Raw genomic sequence first — 15,762 nt, 5'->3', positions numbered from 1 at the left:
TCATAGCGAGAGGATTCAAGCACAGGAGCAAGGATTTCTTGCTGAAGTTGTACAGGGCTTTGGTGAGACCACACCTTGAGTATTGTGTGCAGTTTTGGTTGCCTTATCTGAGGAAGGATGTTCTTGCCATGGAGGGAGTGCAGCGAAGATTCACCAGGCTGATACCTGGGATGGCAGGAATGATGTATGAAGAGAGATTGGGTCGATTAGGCTTATATTCGCTGGAGTTTAGAAGAATGAGAGGGGATCTCATTGAAACTTATAAAATTCTAACAGGACTGGACAGACTAGATGCAGGAAGGATGTTCCCGATGGTCGGGGAGTCCAGAACCAGGGGTCACAGCCTAAGGATAAGGGGTAAGCCATTTAGGACAGAGATGAGGAGGAATTTCTTCACCCAGAGAGTCTACTCCTGCTCCTATCTCCTATATAATCCTATGTAATGCAGTGACGCCCGCAAACCTCAGTGCCGGTTTAGTGCCTGGGCCTCGAGTGCCTCGTAGATCGTGATGTCATAGTGTGCAGTGCCCCGTTATCGCCTCGGATGGAAAATTGGCTCGTGCCTCCTGCTTTATCGCCTCGCGCCGACAGCGCCAGCTAGAGGAGGCGTTGTGAACTCGGCTGGCCACTTCGGGAACGGTAATTAAAGGGAATGCTTTTCAGCGAGCACAACCTTTATTATTTGCACCAGTCTGGTGCCTGCGCAAAGTTTTTAATGTTTCATTGGTGCGAGATGTCCAAGCCCTCCACTTTGTGAGAGTGTTTGGGGCTGTAATGGCAGTCGCCCACGTTGCCTTGCAAAACAGAACTGATGACAACCAGCTTGTGCAGCATCATTGGCCCTGCCCTTTAAGCGAGGGAAGCAGCCTCTGTGATGAACGAGCGCCATTAGCAATGCGCTCGAAATTGTTCAGCGCTCTGCCGCTACCGACCCGCTCTCGAACTTTGGCGCCCTAAGAGAAGTGATTAGTGCTTGACTTCGCGCTCCACTTCCCTCTCGGAGCGCTAAAACCGAACTTCGCGGGAGGTGAGAATGATTAGCGCCTGGCACTAACTTTTCAACTTTTAAAGTTTTAGTGCCCCAAACGGGCCAATACCGAATTTATCCCCCAATGTTCTTAAAGCGAATTAAATTATTCCATTTTCATTCAATCTGGGATTGCAAAAAACCCCATGCAGCCGTGGCTCAGTGGGCAGCACTCTGTCCCGCCTCTGAGTCAGAAGGTTGTGGGTTCGAGTCCCACTCCAGGGACTTGAGCACAAAAATCCAGGCCAACACTCCAGTGTTGTACTGAGGGAGTGCTGCACTGTCGGAGGTGCCGTCTTTAAGATGAGACATTAAACCGAGGCCCCGTCTGCTCTCTCAGGTGGACGTAAACGATCTCCAGATGCTATTTCGAAGAAGAGCAGGGGAGTTCTCCCCGGTGTCCTGGCCAATACTTATCCCTCAACCAACATCACTTAAACAGATTGTCTGGTCATTATCACATTGCTGTTTGTGGGATCTTGCTGTGCACAAATTGGCTGCCGTGTTTCCCACATTACAACAGTGACTACACTTCAAAACGTACTTCAGCGCTTTGAGACGTCCTGAGGTTGTGAAAGGCGCTATAGAACTGCAAGTTGTTTTACACTAGAACTTTAATCCTGGAGCAAGGACAGGAACTCTTCTCCTCTGCCCTTCTGGCCCCAGTTGAGTCGCGCACCTCCTCACCCTAACACCGCGCCGTATCCAGTGCTGTTGGGAATATTTGACAGATTATTTGCAATGTGATACTGGATTATGCAGTCCCTTTATACAGATTGCACATCGATTGACAACTTGTTGCTATGCGTTACCCGACTGACACACCTGACGTCTGCTGCAAAGTGAATGTAGCAGGAACGCTCTAACAATCGCGGGGAGGAACCCCGGCTGGTTTTCCCCCTCTCTGCCGCCCATTAGTAACTGAGGTCTGTTAGATCCGAGTATCTTAATGTTGTGTCCTTCAATAATCAGACAAAAGACTGCAGGAAACGATCAACAGGTGTTTACTGAATGAGGGTTACTCTAGAACTAACTGTACAGATCACTACTCAGGGTTTATATACAGGTGTGGTCACTGCCGGTACTACAGTATACAGGAGCTGTAAAAAGTAGTTCTCCCCTTAAAGGTACATACATTACAAGGTCAATGACAGCAACCAGCCAAATCCCCAACTAACACTAACACACTTGTGATTGCAGCTCGCACCTTCATTTCCATTTTTTAAAAATTCATTCTCTGGGTTTTTTAAATTCGATTCTGGGATGTGGGCGTCGCTGGCAAGGCCGGCATTTATTGCCCATCCCTAGTTGCCCTTGAGAAGGTGGTGGTGAGCCGCCTTCTTGAACCACTGCAGTCCGTGTGGTGAAGGTACGCCCACAGTGCTGTTAGGGAGGGAGTTCCAGGATTTTGACCCAGCGACGATGAAGGATCGGTGATATATTTCCAAGTCCGGATGGTGTGAGACTTGGAGGGGAACTTGGAGGTGGTGGAGTCCCCATGCGCCTGCTGCCCTTGTCCTTCTAGGTGGAAGAGGTAGTGGGTTTGGGAGGTGCTGCCGAAGCTATAACTAGTTGCCATGAGAAGGTGGTGGCGGGTTTGATACAACTGGGTGGCTTGCTAGACCACTTCAGTGGGATTGGAGTCAGAGATAGGCCCAGACCGGGTGAGGACGGCAGGTTTCCTTCCCTGAAGGACATCAGTGAACCCGTTGGATTTTTACGACGATCCGACTGCTTCATGATCACTCTTACTGAGACCAGCTTTTTATTTCCAGATTTTTTTTTACAATGAGAATTCAATTTCTAAACTGTGATTCTTATCATTATTCCTCCCAGTGGCAAAACTGTCCTCCAGGATTTTACAGATAATAATGAATAAAGGAAAATTAATTCTTATCACCATTACGGAAGATCCAATCTTTTGGGAACTTGACTAGATAGATGAGCATACTCCAAGAATCCAATAATCTCTGAATTTTGTTTCATATCAGCTTTAGTTATCTGCCTTTGTGAGCGATTGTAACAATTGAAATGGTACAAGGCCATCAGTGGCCAATCAAACTCCCCATGGAGCAGAGTGTGTCCGCCACTGGGGCCAGCCAGCTCCTCAGAGTAGGATAATGTGGGCTGTAAGTGTGGATTGATATCCTGGAGTTTCAGTTCATAGAATCTCACAGCACAGGAGGAGGCCATTCGGCCCATCGTGCCTGTGCCGGCTCTTTGAAAGATTCTCTCCAATTAGTCCCACTCCCCCCCTGCTCTTTCCCCAGATCCCTGCAAATTTTTCCCTTCAAGTATTTATCCAATTCCTTTTTGAAAGTTACTATTGAATCTGCTCCCACCGCCCTTTCAGGCAGCGCATTCCAGATCACAACAACTCGCTCGTAAAAGAAATTCTCCTCATCTCCCCTCTGGTTCTTTTGCCAATGACCTTCAATCTGTGTCCTCTGATTACCAACCCTCCTGCCAGTGCAGACAGTTTCTCCTTATTTACTCTATCAAAACCCTTTATGATTTTGAACACCTCTATTAAATCTCCCCTTAACCTTCTCTGCTCTAAGGAGAACAATTCCAGCTTCTCCAGTCTCACCACATAACTGAAGTCCCTCATCCCTGGGACCATTCTGGTAAATCACCTCCACACCCTCTCCAAGGCCGCGACATCCTTGACAGTTGATTGTGTTTCGAGGTCAGGGAGAATTTTCTTCCCTTGTCGAGTGGTTTTTCTCCCTGGTTGGGAGACTGAGCGGCTTCGAAAGTGCTTGTGGCGAATGTTCAACTGATTGCTGGAGTGTAAAACCAGCATTGCGAGTCAGGCGGCCATTATATAAACCGCTGGAGTTTCTTTTCCATCGGTTTCTATACCGGCTGCCTGACTCGCAATACTGGTTTTACACTCCAGCGACAACGTTACCTTGTGGCCGCGCATCACTCTGGCGTCCCGCGCAGCACTCTGGGGTCCCGTGCAGCGCTCTGGGGTCCCGCGCAGCGCTCTGGGGTCCCGCGCATCGCTCTGGCGTCCCGCGCAGCACTCTGGGGTCCCGCGCAGCGCTCTGGGGTCCCGCGCAGCGCTCTGGGGTCCCGCGCAGCGCTCTGGGGTCCCGCGCAGCGCTCGGGTCCCGCGCAGCGCTCTGGGGTCCCGCGCATCGCTCTGGCGTCCCGCGCAGCACTCTGGGGTCCCGTGCAGCGCTCTGGGGTCCCGCGCAGCCGGTGAGCCGGCTTTTAAATAGCAAAACCGCGCATGTGCGGAATTTTGAATGGCCCGCACGCTCCCAGGTCCTTAAAGGGGCCGTGCGGACAAATAAAATTGGGGAGAACATTGTCCAGCGCTAAGTTGAACGTGCTGCCCCTTGGTGTTTATTTAGCACCTTATCCCATGTCCCAGGGCCCTTCGCACCCTGTGAATTACTTTAAAGCATAGTTAACCCTGGTCATGTAAACAAATTGCAGTAGCCAGCCCTGTTTCTGAAAACCGGGCAGCCAGAAGTGGATGTGACGGGCCAATAAAGTGATCCAAACACCAGAACCAGGCACTGCGGGGGCAGTTAAAGGGCTGTGAGATTCTGCGTTAACCTGCCTTCAGTTTCTAAGGGATTGAGAGAGGAGCAGAAGTTTGAGTTTGACGTACGGCCTTTAGGAGCGGCCACTGTCTGCAGGATTCTCCGGGTGGGCTGAATGGTCACTGGCCTCGATCCTGACTCTCTGCGATAGAGTAAAACGGGTGGTGGCGAATCGGCGGCCCATTTCCATTGACTTCAATTATTACTAAACTTGCCCAGGACAAACACTGGACAGGATCGTACTATGTTCCTTGAATAACCTGCCAGACGACAATCCGGGAATGATTTGGGTGTGAGTTAAGATGCTGGAGGATTAATCACTGCTGCCACCTGGTGTTCAGGTTTTCATTTGCTTAAATCTCTGATTTTTTTGGTTAAGAAGCAAAAAACAGACAAATTTTTAAAAACAATTCTTATTTACTTCCAACTTTTCCTTATCTGAGGATGTGTGTGTTTGGCATATATCCATTTGTGTGTGTTTTAATATCGTAGTCTGTACTTTATGAATAATTGCACAGAATTACTCAGTATTTACAGCACAGAAACAGGCCATTCGGCCCATCATATCCGTGCTGGTGTTTCTGCTCCACTCGAGCCTCCTCCCACCCTCTTCATCTCACCCCATCAACATATCCTTTTATTCCTTTCTCCCTGTCAGCCGTGGCTCAGTGGGCGGCACCCTCGCCTCTGAGTCAGAAGGTTGTGGGTTCAAGTCCCACCCCAGGGACCTGAGCACATAAAGCTAGGCTGACACTCCAGTGCAGTGCTGAGGGAGTGCTGCACTGTCGGGGGTGCCGTCTTTCGGATGAGGCGTTAAACCGAGGCCCCGTCTGCTCTCTCAGGTGGATGTAAAAGATCCCACGGCCACTATTTCGAAGAAGAGCAGGGGGAGTTCTCCCCGGTGTCCTGGGTCAATATTTATCCAACATAACAAAAAAACACAGATTATCTGGCCATTGCTGTTTGTGGGAGCTTGCTGTGCACAAATTGGCTGCTGCGTTTCCCACATTACAGCAGTGACTCCACTTCAAAAGTACTTCATTGGCTGTTAAGCACTTTGAGACGTCTGGTGGTCGTGAAAGGCGCTGGAAAAATGTAAGTCTGTCTTTCTTTCCCTCGTGTGTTTAACCAGCTTCTCCTTAAATGCCTCGTGATGCAACCTGTCCTCGTACTTTAACTCTTTCAGCTGCGGTATTGTTCTGGTGAATCTGCGCTGCTCCCCCTCCCAGGCGGTTTAGCAGCAGCTCCTGGTCTTTGTCCGTGAAAGCTTTGAATGAAATCAAGAAAAAAAAAAAATCCATTAAAGTTGCAGATACTCACAAGATAAAAGCACTGAAGTGTAAATTTAATTGCTTAAGCTGGAGATCGAAATTGCCGGGAGTGAGTCTGATCTCGTTCACATCAATCATTTGGCATTTGCAGCTGTGTATCAATCATGTTGAGCGATGTGAAGAGTGTAACGTTGGAATCGATGATTTATTTGGTCGCCTGTAGTGAGTCCTCTGTTCAATAACACGGCCGTGCATTAATGTTACGGGAGGCGAACAGTATTGTTCCTCGCTGCCTGATTGATGGGGAAACAATACAAAAGGACACGTTCCATAACTTCACCAGACCATGAATTCACAGACAGAAATCACAGAAACCCCACAGTGCAGATAGAGGCCATTTCGGCCCATCGAGCCTGCACCGACACATATCCCACCCGATCCCCGTAACCCCACATATTTAATCCCCCTAACACGAAGGGTCAATTTATCATAGCCAATCAACCTAACCCGCACATCTTTGGACTGTGGGAGGAAACTGGAGCACCCGGAGGAAACCCACGCAAACACGGGGAGAATGTGCAAACTCCACACAGACAGTCGCCCAAGGCCGGATTCGAACCCGGGTCCCTGGTGCTGTGAGGCAACAGTGCTGACCACTATGCCACCGTGTCTGCCGAATTCTGAGATCTCAGAATGAATATTTTGGAATGGGATTACAACAAACAACAACTTGTATTTATACAGCGCCTTTAACGTAGTAAAACGTCCCAAGGTGCTTCACAGGAGCGATTATCAAACAAAATTTGACACCGAGTCACAAGGAGATATTAGGACAGGTGACCAAACGCTTGGTCAAAGAGGTGGGTTTTAAGGAGCGTCTTAAAGGAGGAGAGAGAGGCGGAGAGGTTTAGGGAGGGAATTCCAGAGCTTAGGGCCCAGGCAGCTGAAGGCACGGCCGCCAATGGTGGAGCGATTAAAATCGGGGGATGTGCAAGAGGCCAGAATTGGAGGAGCGCAGAGATCTCGGAGGGCTGTAGAGCTGGAGGAGGTTACAGGCCATGGAGGGATTTGAACACAAGGATGAGAATTTTAAAATTACTGAACTAGGATGAGCTCAGCAAATATAAGAGACGTCCAAGGACAAAAGGAATTGGTTACTGAAAGAACGGTAGTGTAGTTCTGTTACTCGACTAATAGTCCGGAGAGCGCGAGTTCAAATCCCACCAGGTCCGTTTGAGAATTTGAATTTGGTTCAAAAAATCTGGAAATAAAAAGCTGGTCTCGGTGAGAGTGACCGTGAAGCTGTCGGATTGTCGTTAAAACCCAACTGGTTCACTGATGTCCTTTGGGAAGGAAACCTGCCGTCCTCACCCGGTCTGGTCTACAAGTGACTCCAGTCCCATATTAACGCGATCGACTCTCAGCTACCCTCGGCAGTGGCCCAGCGACCCCTCGGTTGTATCAAACCGGGCCAATTAGGGATGGGCAATAAACGCCGGCCTTGCCAGCGACACCCTCATCCCGAGAATTAATAAAGCAAAAATATCAACGGAGGTCGATGTATAAATATAATTTCTCTGAAAAGAATTTAAATTTATTGTCTCCGATCCAGCACTTTATGTACTTTATAAGTACACTTTTGCACAGTGCTAAATTCATATTTTAAGAATTGCAAAACGAGAGAGGCGAAATCCAAAAATAAACCAACACGCGCCGAGTAAACCAAGTCTCAAGAAAAAGACTTACATTTCTATAGCGCCTTTCACAACCTCAGGACGTCTCAAAACGCTTCACAGCCAATGAAGTACTTTTTGAAGTGTAGTCACTGTTGTAATGTGGGCAACGCGACAGCCAATTTGCACACAGCAAGCTCCCACAAACAGCAATGTGAAAATGACCAGATCATCTGTTTTTAGTGATGTTGGTTGAGGGATAAATATTGGCCGGGACACTGGGGATAACTCCCCAGCTCTTCTTCGAAATAGTGGGCGTGGGATCTTTTACGTCCACCTGAGAGAGCAGACAGGGCCTCAGTTTAACGTCTCATCCGAAAGACAGCACCTCCGACAGTGCAGCGCTCCCTCAGTACTGACCCTCTGACAGTGCAGCGCTCCCTCAGTACTGCCCCTCAGACAGTGCGGCGCTCCCTCAGAACCACCCCTCCGACAGTGCAGCATTCCCTCAGTACTGCCCCTCTGACAGTGCAGCGCTCCCTCAGCCCTGACCCTCTGAAAGTGCGGTGCTCCCTTAGCACTGACCCTCCGAAAGTGCAGTGCTCCCTCAGTACTGCCCCTCCGACAGTGCGGCGCTCTCTCAGTACTGACCCTCTGACAGTGCAGCGCTCCCTCAGTACTGCCCCTCAGACAGTGCGGCGCTCCCTCAGAACCACCCCTCCGACAGTGCAGCATTCCCTCAGTACTGCCCCTCTGACAGTGCAGCGCTCCCTCAGCCCTGACCCTCTGAAAGTGCGGTGCTCCCTTAGCACTGACCCTCCGAAAGTGCAGTGCTCCCTCAGTACTGCCCCTCCGACAGTGCGGCGCTCTCTCAGTACTGACCCTCCGACAGTGCGGCGCTCTCTCAGTACTGCCCCTCCGACAGTGCGGCGCTCCCTCAGTACTGATCCTCCGACAGTGCGGTGCTCCCTCAGTACTGCCCCTCTGACAGTGCGGTGCTCCCTCAGTACTGACCCTCCGACAGTGCAGCACTCCCTCAGTACTGCCCCTCCGACAGTGCGGCTCTCTCTCAGTACTGACCCTCCGACAGTGCAGCGCTCCCTCAGCACTGACCCTCCCGACAGTGCGGCGCTCCCTCAGTACTGACCCTCCGACAGTGCAGCGCTCCCTCAGTACTCACCCTCCGATAGTGCAGCGCTCCCTCAGTACTGACCCTCCGACAGTGCAGCGCTCCCTCAGTACTGCCCCTCCGACAGTGTGGCGCTCCCTCAGTACTCACCCTCCGACAGTGGGGCGCTCCCTCAGTACTGCCCCTCCGACAGTGTGGCGCTCCCTCAGTACTGACCCTCCGACAGTGCAGCGCTCCCTCAGTACTGCCCCTCCGACAGTGCGGCACTCCCTCAGCACTGACCCTCCGACAGCGCGGCACTCCCTCAGTACTGCCCCTCCGACAGTGCAGCGCTCCCTCAGTACTGCCCCTCCGACAGTGCGGCGCTCCCTCAGTACTGCCCCTCCGACAGTGCAGCGCTCCCTCAGTACTGCCTCTCCGACAGTGCGGCGCTGGCACTCCCTCAGTACTGCCCCTCCGACAGTGCGGCACTCCCTCAGTACTGCCCCTCCGACAGTGCGGCGCTCCCTCAGTACTGCCCCTCCGACAGTGCGGCGCTCCCTCAGTACTCACCCTCCGACAGTGCGGCGCTCCCTCAGTACTGCCCCTCCGACAGTGCGGCACTCCCTCAGTACTGCCCCTCCGACAGTGCAGCACTCCCTCAGCACTGCCCCTTCGACAGTGCAGCGCTCTATCAGTACTGCCCCTCCGACAGTGCGGCGCTCCCTCAGTACTGCCCCTCCGACAGTGCGGCGCTCCCTCAGTACTGCCCCTCCGACAGTGCGGCGCTCCCTCAGTACTCACCCTCCGACAGTGCGGCACTCCCTCAGTACTGCCCCTCCGACAGTGCGGCACTCCCTCAGTACTGACCCTCTGACAGTGCGGCACTCCCTCAGTACTGCCCCTCCGACAGTGCGGCGCTCCCTCAGTACTCACCCTCCGACAGTGCGGCACTCCCTCAGTACTGCCCCTCCGACAGTGCGGCACTCCCTCAGTACTCACCCTCCGACAGTGCGGCACTCCCTCAGTACTGACCCTCTGACAGTGCGGCACTCCCTCAGTACTGACCCTCTGACAGTGCGGCACTCCCTCAGTACTGACCCTCTGACAGTGCGGCACTCCCTCAGTACTGACCCTCTGACAGTGCGGCATTCCCTCAGTACTGACCCTCTGACAGTGCGGCGCTCCCTCAGTACTGACCCTCTGACAGTGCTGCACTCCCTCAGTACTGCCCCTCCGACAGTGCAGCGCTCTCTCAGCACTGACCCTCCGACAGTGCGGCGCTCCCTCAGTACTGCCCCTCCGACAGTGAAGCATTCCCTCAGTACTGCCCCTCCGACAGTGCGGCGCTCCCTCAGCACTGACCCTCCGACAGTGCTGCACTCCCTCAGTACTGCCCCTCCGACAGTGCGGCGCTCCCTCAGCACTGACCCTCCGACAGTGCTGCACTCCCTCAGTACTGCCCCTCCGACAGTGCAGCGCTCCCTCAGTATTGCCCCTCCGACAGTGCGGCGCTCCCTCAGTACTGCCCCTCCGACAGTGCGGCACTCCCTCAGTACTGCCCCTCCGACAGTGCGGCACTCCCTCAGTACTGCCCCTCTGACAGTGCGGCGCTCCCTCAGCACTGACCCTCTGACAGTGCGGCACTCCCTCAGCACTGACCCTCTGACAGTGCGGCACTCCCTCAGCACTGACCCTCTGACAGTGCGGCACTCCCTCAGCACTGACCCTCTGACAGTGCGGCGCTCCCTCAGTACTGCCCCTCCGACAGTGCGGCGCTCCCTCAGTACTGCCCCTCCGACAGTGCGGCGCTCCCTCAGTACTACCCCTCCGACAGTGCGGCGCTCCCTCAGTACTGCCCCTCCGACAGTGCGGCGCTCCCTCAGTACTGCCCCTCCGACAGTGCGGCGCTCCCTCAGTACTGCCCCTCCGACAGTGCGGACCCACTGACAGTGTGGCACTCCCTCAGTACTGCACTAGGAGTGTCAGTCTAGATCTTGGTGCTCAAGTCTCTGGGACTTCAACACTTGACCTTTGCACTTCGAGGCGAGAGAGACCGGCTGAGCCATGGCTGATGTACTATTATTCCGTACCAGCCTCAGCCTTGCATTGACTCACTGTGACGAGAGCCCGAACGTACTGCGTTCTCCAGTTCACTTATAAAGACGTTCAAGGGTTAACCTATTCTGAAGATTCAGTCTTTCTCATTTTTGCAGACAATTTCATAAGCAGTAAGGGGAAATGAAATGTTTTCCAATTAGATTGTGTAAGGGATGTTCTTTTGAAGTCACTCAACTGAGTTACTGTTTTTTATACAATCCATGTATCACCTAAAAAAAAATCTGCAGCATCTTTAATTAGATTTGTAAAGATGGTTAAAAGCAAATATATTAGTCTTCGCTCTCCTGTGTTCTGCACTGAAAGCAAATGAGGTTAAAGGGAAATTACCGACTGCTTTGAAGAGGTTTATCTCCACAAGCCAGGTGTTTAATCTTTTATTTTTTATTAAATACAGTGAGAAAAAAAGAACTTGCCTTTATACAGCACCTTATCGCATCTTTCAGAAACAAGCTCAAACACTTCATTCCAATTAATCACCTTTGAAGTGCGCCCAGCGTTGCTGTGTAGGGTGGCATGGCAGCCACTCCTTTGCACAGTAAGATCCATTAATGGCAATTGAGTGAATCTGTTTTTGGTGGTTTTGTTTGGGGAATGAATGTTTGCACGGATGCTGGGAAAACTCTTTGAATGGTGTCAATTTTTAACATCCACCGGAACAGGCAGACGGGGCCTCGGGTCAGTACTGTCCCTCCGACAGTGCGGCGCTCCCTCAGTACTGCCCCTCTGACAGTGCGGCACTCCCTCAGTACTGCCCCTCCGACAGTGCAGCGCTCTGTCAGTACCGCCCCTCCGACAGTGCGGCGCTCCCTCAGTACTGCCCCTCCGACAGTGCGGTACTCCCTCAGTACTGCCCCTCCGACAGTGCGGCGCTCCCTCGGTACTGCCCCTCCGACAGTGCGGCGCTCCCTCGGTACTGCCCCTCCGACAGTGCAGCGCTCCCTCAGTACTGCCCCTCCGACAGTGCAGCGCTCTGTCAGTACTGCCCCTCCGACAGTGCAGCGCTCCCTCAGCACTGCCCCTCTGACAGTGCAACAGTCCCTCAGTACTGCCCAGGAGTGTCAGCCTAGATTACGTGCTCAAGTCTCTAGAGTGGGACTTGAACCCACGACCTCTGCATGTCATCAGTGAATAAATTGGCTGAGTGGTGACTACACTTTACTGTAAAGTGCTTTGGGACGTCCTGAAGTTATGAAAGGCGCTACAGAAATGCAGCCTGATTTAAATCTAACGTTCTCCGGCCAGGATTCCGGGGCTCGGGAAACCCGACAGCGAAATGCAGACGGGAGCAGCCGGATCAGGCTGGTCAGTGCATTTTATAACACTGCTTGTGAGCCAGGAGGAGTGGGAGAGGCTCGCCCCCGCCCCGGCCCCTCCCCCTCCCCCTCCCCTCCCCGGCCCCCCTCCCGGTCCCAAGTTCTAGACTCTCCAGCCGGGGGAAACAACCTCTGAGCATCTACCCTGTCAATCCCCCTCAGAATCATGTATGTTTCAATGAGATCACCTCTCATTCTTCTAAACTCCGGAGTATCAGCCGAGCCTACTCGATCTCTCCTCATAGGACAATCCCCCCATCCCAGGAATCAATCCAGTGAACCTTCGCTGCACCGCCTCCAAGGCAAGTATATCCTTCCTTAGATAAGGCAACCAAAACTGTGCTCAATACTCCAGGTGCGGTCTCACCAAGGCCCTGTACAATTGTAGCAAGACTTCCTCACTCTTATACTCCAACCCCCTTGCAATAATGGCTAACACCCAATTTGCGTGTTGGAGTTGTAGGAATAAAGACCCCAATCATCGCACTGGTTTCTCCAGAAGATCAGTTTTGGACAAATAGTTAAGGAAAATCAGTGACATCATCATTTTTGTGCCAGGATTGTCGAATTCCTTCCATTCACGGCGCAATTGTCTTTTTTTGTCTTTTCTCAGGAGAATGAACTGAGGGAAATTCTTCAGGAAAAGTGTCACTGGAGTCTTCAGTCACCTGGCCTTTGTCAGAAGGCCCTCCAGTATGATCAGGTATTCTGCTGGTAACACGAACCCAACCGATCTTTGTCATAGCACAGCAATACAAATATTGGGACACTAGTCGATCTCCCGGAGCATTGCACAGGGGAAGTCTACCCCAGTGTCCTCTTTCAGATGGAGTGGGGCCTGAGGACAGGGGACAATTTTACCAGAGTTTAATGTCCCTTCCGTCTTTAGGATGAGACGTTAAACCGAGGCCCCGCCTGCTCTCTCGGGTGAGGGTAAAAGATCCCAGGGCACGATTTGAAGAAGCGCAGGGGGAGTTCTCCCCGGTGTCCTGGGCCAATATGTATCCCTCAACCAATATCACCAAAACAGATGATAAGAACATAAGAACATAAGAAATAGGAGCAGGAGTAGGCCAATTGGCCCCTCGAGCCTGCTCCGCCATTCAATAAGATCATGGCTGATCTGATCCTAACCGCCAATCCACTATCACAGAACCATCTCCTGAATCTAACAGAATTAGACACACGAAATAGGAGCAGGATCAGGCTACACGGCCCCTGGGCCCGCTCCGCTACCCACAGGGCCATGACCGATCCGAACCTAGACTCATGTCCAAATTCCTGCCCGCTCCCCGTAACCCTTAATTCCCTTTACTTCTAGGAAACTGTCTATTTCTGTTTTAAATTTATGTAATGATGTAGCTTCTACAGCTTTTTGGGGCAGCATATTCCATGGACCTACCATCCTCTGAGTGAAGTAGTTCCTCCTCATCTCAGTTTTGAAAGAGCAGCCCCTTATTCTAAGACTATGCCCCCTAGTTCTAGTTTCACCCATCGTCGGGAACATCCTCCCCGCATCCACCCGATCCAACCCCTTCACAATCTTATATGTTTCAATAAGATCACCTCTCATTCTTCTGAACTCCAATGAGTAGAGTCCCAATCTACTCAACCTCTCCTCATATGTCCATCCCCTCATCCCCGGGATTAACCGAGTGAACCTTCTTTGTACTGACTCGAGAGCAAGTATGTCCTTTCTTAAGTATGGACACCAAAACTGTATGCAGTATTCCAGGTGCGGTCTCACCAATACCTTGTACAACTGAAGCAATACCTCCCTATTTTTATATTCTATCCCCCTAGCAATGAAAGCCAACATTCCATTGGCCTTCTTAATCACTTGCTGCACCTGCTGGTCATTATCTCATTGCTGTTTGTGGGAGCTTGCTGTGCACAAATTGGCTGCCGTGTTTCCTACATGACAACAGTGACTACACTTCAAAAGTACTTCATTGGCTGTACAGCGCTTTGGGACATCCAGACATCGTGATAGGCGCTGGAGAAATATAAGTCTTTCATTTTTTCAGAGCACACGGATGAAATTCAGCCCCCATTTTAAAATGACACGTTCTGTCCTTATTTTTTCAATTCCATTAGAAATTCCAACATCCGAATTTATAATAGCAACATGTCTATGTAAACTTGTCACGCTGCAAACTGCAATTACCCTCTCCCATCAGCGGTGGCGCTGCAGCGTGACAAGTTTACATAGGAATTTCCATTATATAGGTGGAGATAGGAATTTATAATTGAAAAAGTTGACAGGAAGTGTGTCCAGATCTTGTATGGTTAGGATTAGGAATGTGACTGGACAATGAAGAGGAAGCTCTGATGGTTTCGAATTGCTCGATTAGTTGCTGGATGAATATCTTTCAGAACTTGGCGATTAAGCAAAGATGCTCGAAACAAGGACTCAATATCTTGGGAAGAGGGGGCAATTTAACACCCCCGACCTGGTTTGGGATCCTGCTGTGCTGAGAGTGAGATGAGTTACACTGTTGTATAAAATAATCATGAGAAGATTCCTCACACAGATCTAATATAGGAGACAGATTATCCCTTACAGTAGTTTTCGCTGAACTAAAAGACGCAACATTTGTGTCTTGTTAAAAAAAAATTCTACAAGTTAAGCAATTTATAACTACTTAAAAAAGCACAGATTTACAAAAATCTTTCTTTCAATGCATGTTGGATGAGACAAAAGATATGAAACTGTTTCCGGTGGTGGGAGGGTCAGTAACCAGAGGGCACAGATTGAAGGACATTGGCAAAAGAGCCAGAGGGGAGATGAGGAGAATTTTGTTTACGCAGCGAGTTGTTGTGATCTGGAACGCGCTGCCTGAAAGGGCGGTGGAAGCCGATTCAATAATAACTTTCAAAAGGGAATTGGATAAATACTTGAAGGGGAAAAATTAGCAGGGCTGTGGGGAAAGAGCAGGAGAGTGGGACTGATTGGAGAGAATCTTTCAAAGAGCCGGCACAGGCACGATGGGCCGAATGGCCACCTTCTGTGCTGTTCATTCTGTGCATCTCTGGAAAGCTAACAGTCAGAGCTCAAAAGGTTAATGGTCTGCAATTGTCTGTTTTTTTTACATGAGGTGCCTGTTGAAGATTTAGCTTCTAGCTGTTGTTTTGAAAGGATGTTCACTGAGTAATTACCAAATCCCCCACCGAGAACGCTTACCAATTTAGACATGGAGCTCCTCGGGATTCTCGGCTGTTTGGTCCCCATCCAGATCAGAAACATCATCAGAAAGTATAAAACAACCCAACTATTTCTTATTTATTTTGGCTCATTTCGTGTTATATTCATACTTCACAAAGATAAAGTTCAGATGAGGGAGACCATTCACCCCGTCTAACTCACCCTTCCACTGAAACCTACAATCCCCCAGCACCGTGTCGAGCCGCCTCTTGAATGACTCGAGATTATTAGCCCCCACTCCCCTACCCCGAGCCCACTCCCCTACCCCGAGCCCACTCCCCCATCCCGAGCCCACTCCCCTACCCCGAGCCCACTCCCCTACCCCGAGCCCACTCCCCCATCCCGAGCCCACTCCCCCATCCCGAGCCCACTCCCCTACCCCGAGCCCACTCCCCCATCCCGAGCCCACTCCCCCATCCCGAGCCCACTCCCTGACCCCGAGCCCACTCCCCGACCCCGAGCCCACTCCCCGACCCCGAGCCCA

General features: G+C 51.3%; 1 protein-coding gene across 1 annotated transcript in view; it reads left to right on the top strand.

The window, feature by feature from the left end:
• Window positions 1-15,762, top strand: part of rimbp2b (RIMS binding protein 2b) — a 349,606-nt gene that overhangs the window by 185,985 nt on the left and 147,859 nt on the right. The window contains exon 4 of the mRNA XM_086011890.1: window positions 12,687-12,776. The gene's annotated coding sequence lies outside the window, so the exon portion shown is untranslated. The remainder of the gene's footprint in view (window positions 1-12,686; window positions 12,777-15,762) is intronic.

The sequence above is a fragment of the Somniosus microcephalus genome, chromosome 19, assembly GCF_052327205.1.
Source record: "Somniosus microcephalus isolate GS21.2 chromosome 19, FLI_Smic_1.0, whole genome shotgun sequence".
Taxonomy (NCBI): Eukaryota; Metazoa; Chordata; class Chondrichthyes; order Squaliformes; family Somniosidae; genus Somniosus; species Somniosus microcephalus.
Note: the sequence above shows the minus strand (reverse complement) of the source record. Positions and strands in the feature narration are given on the sequence as shown.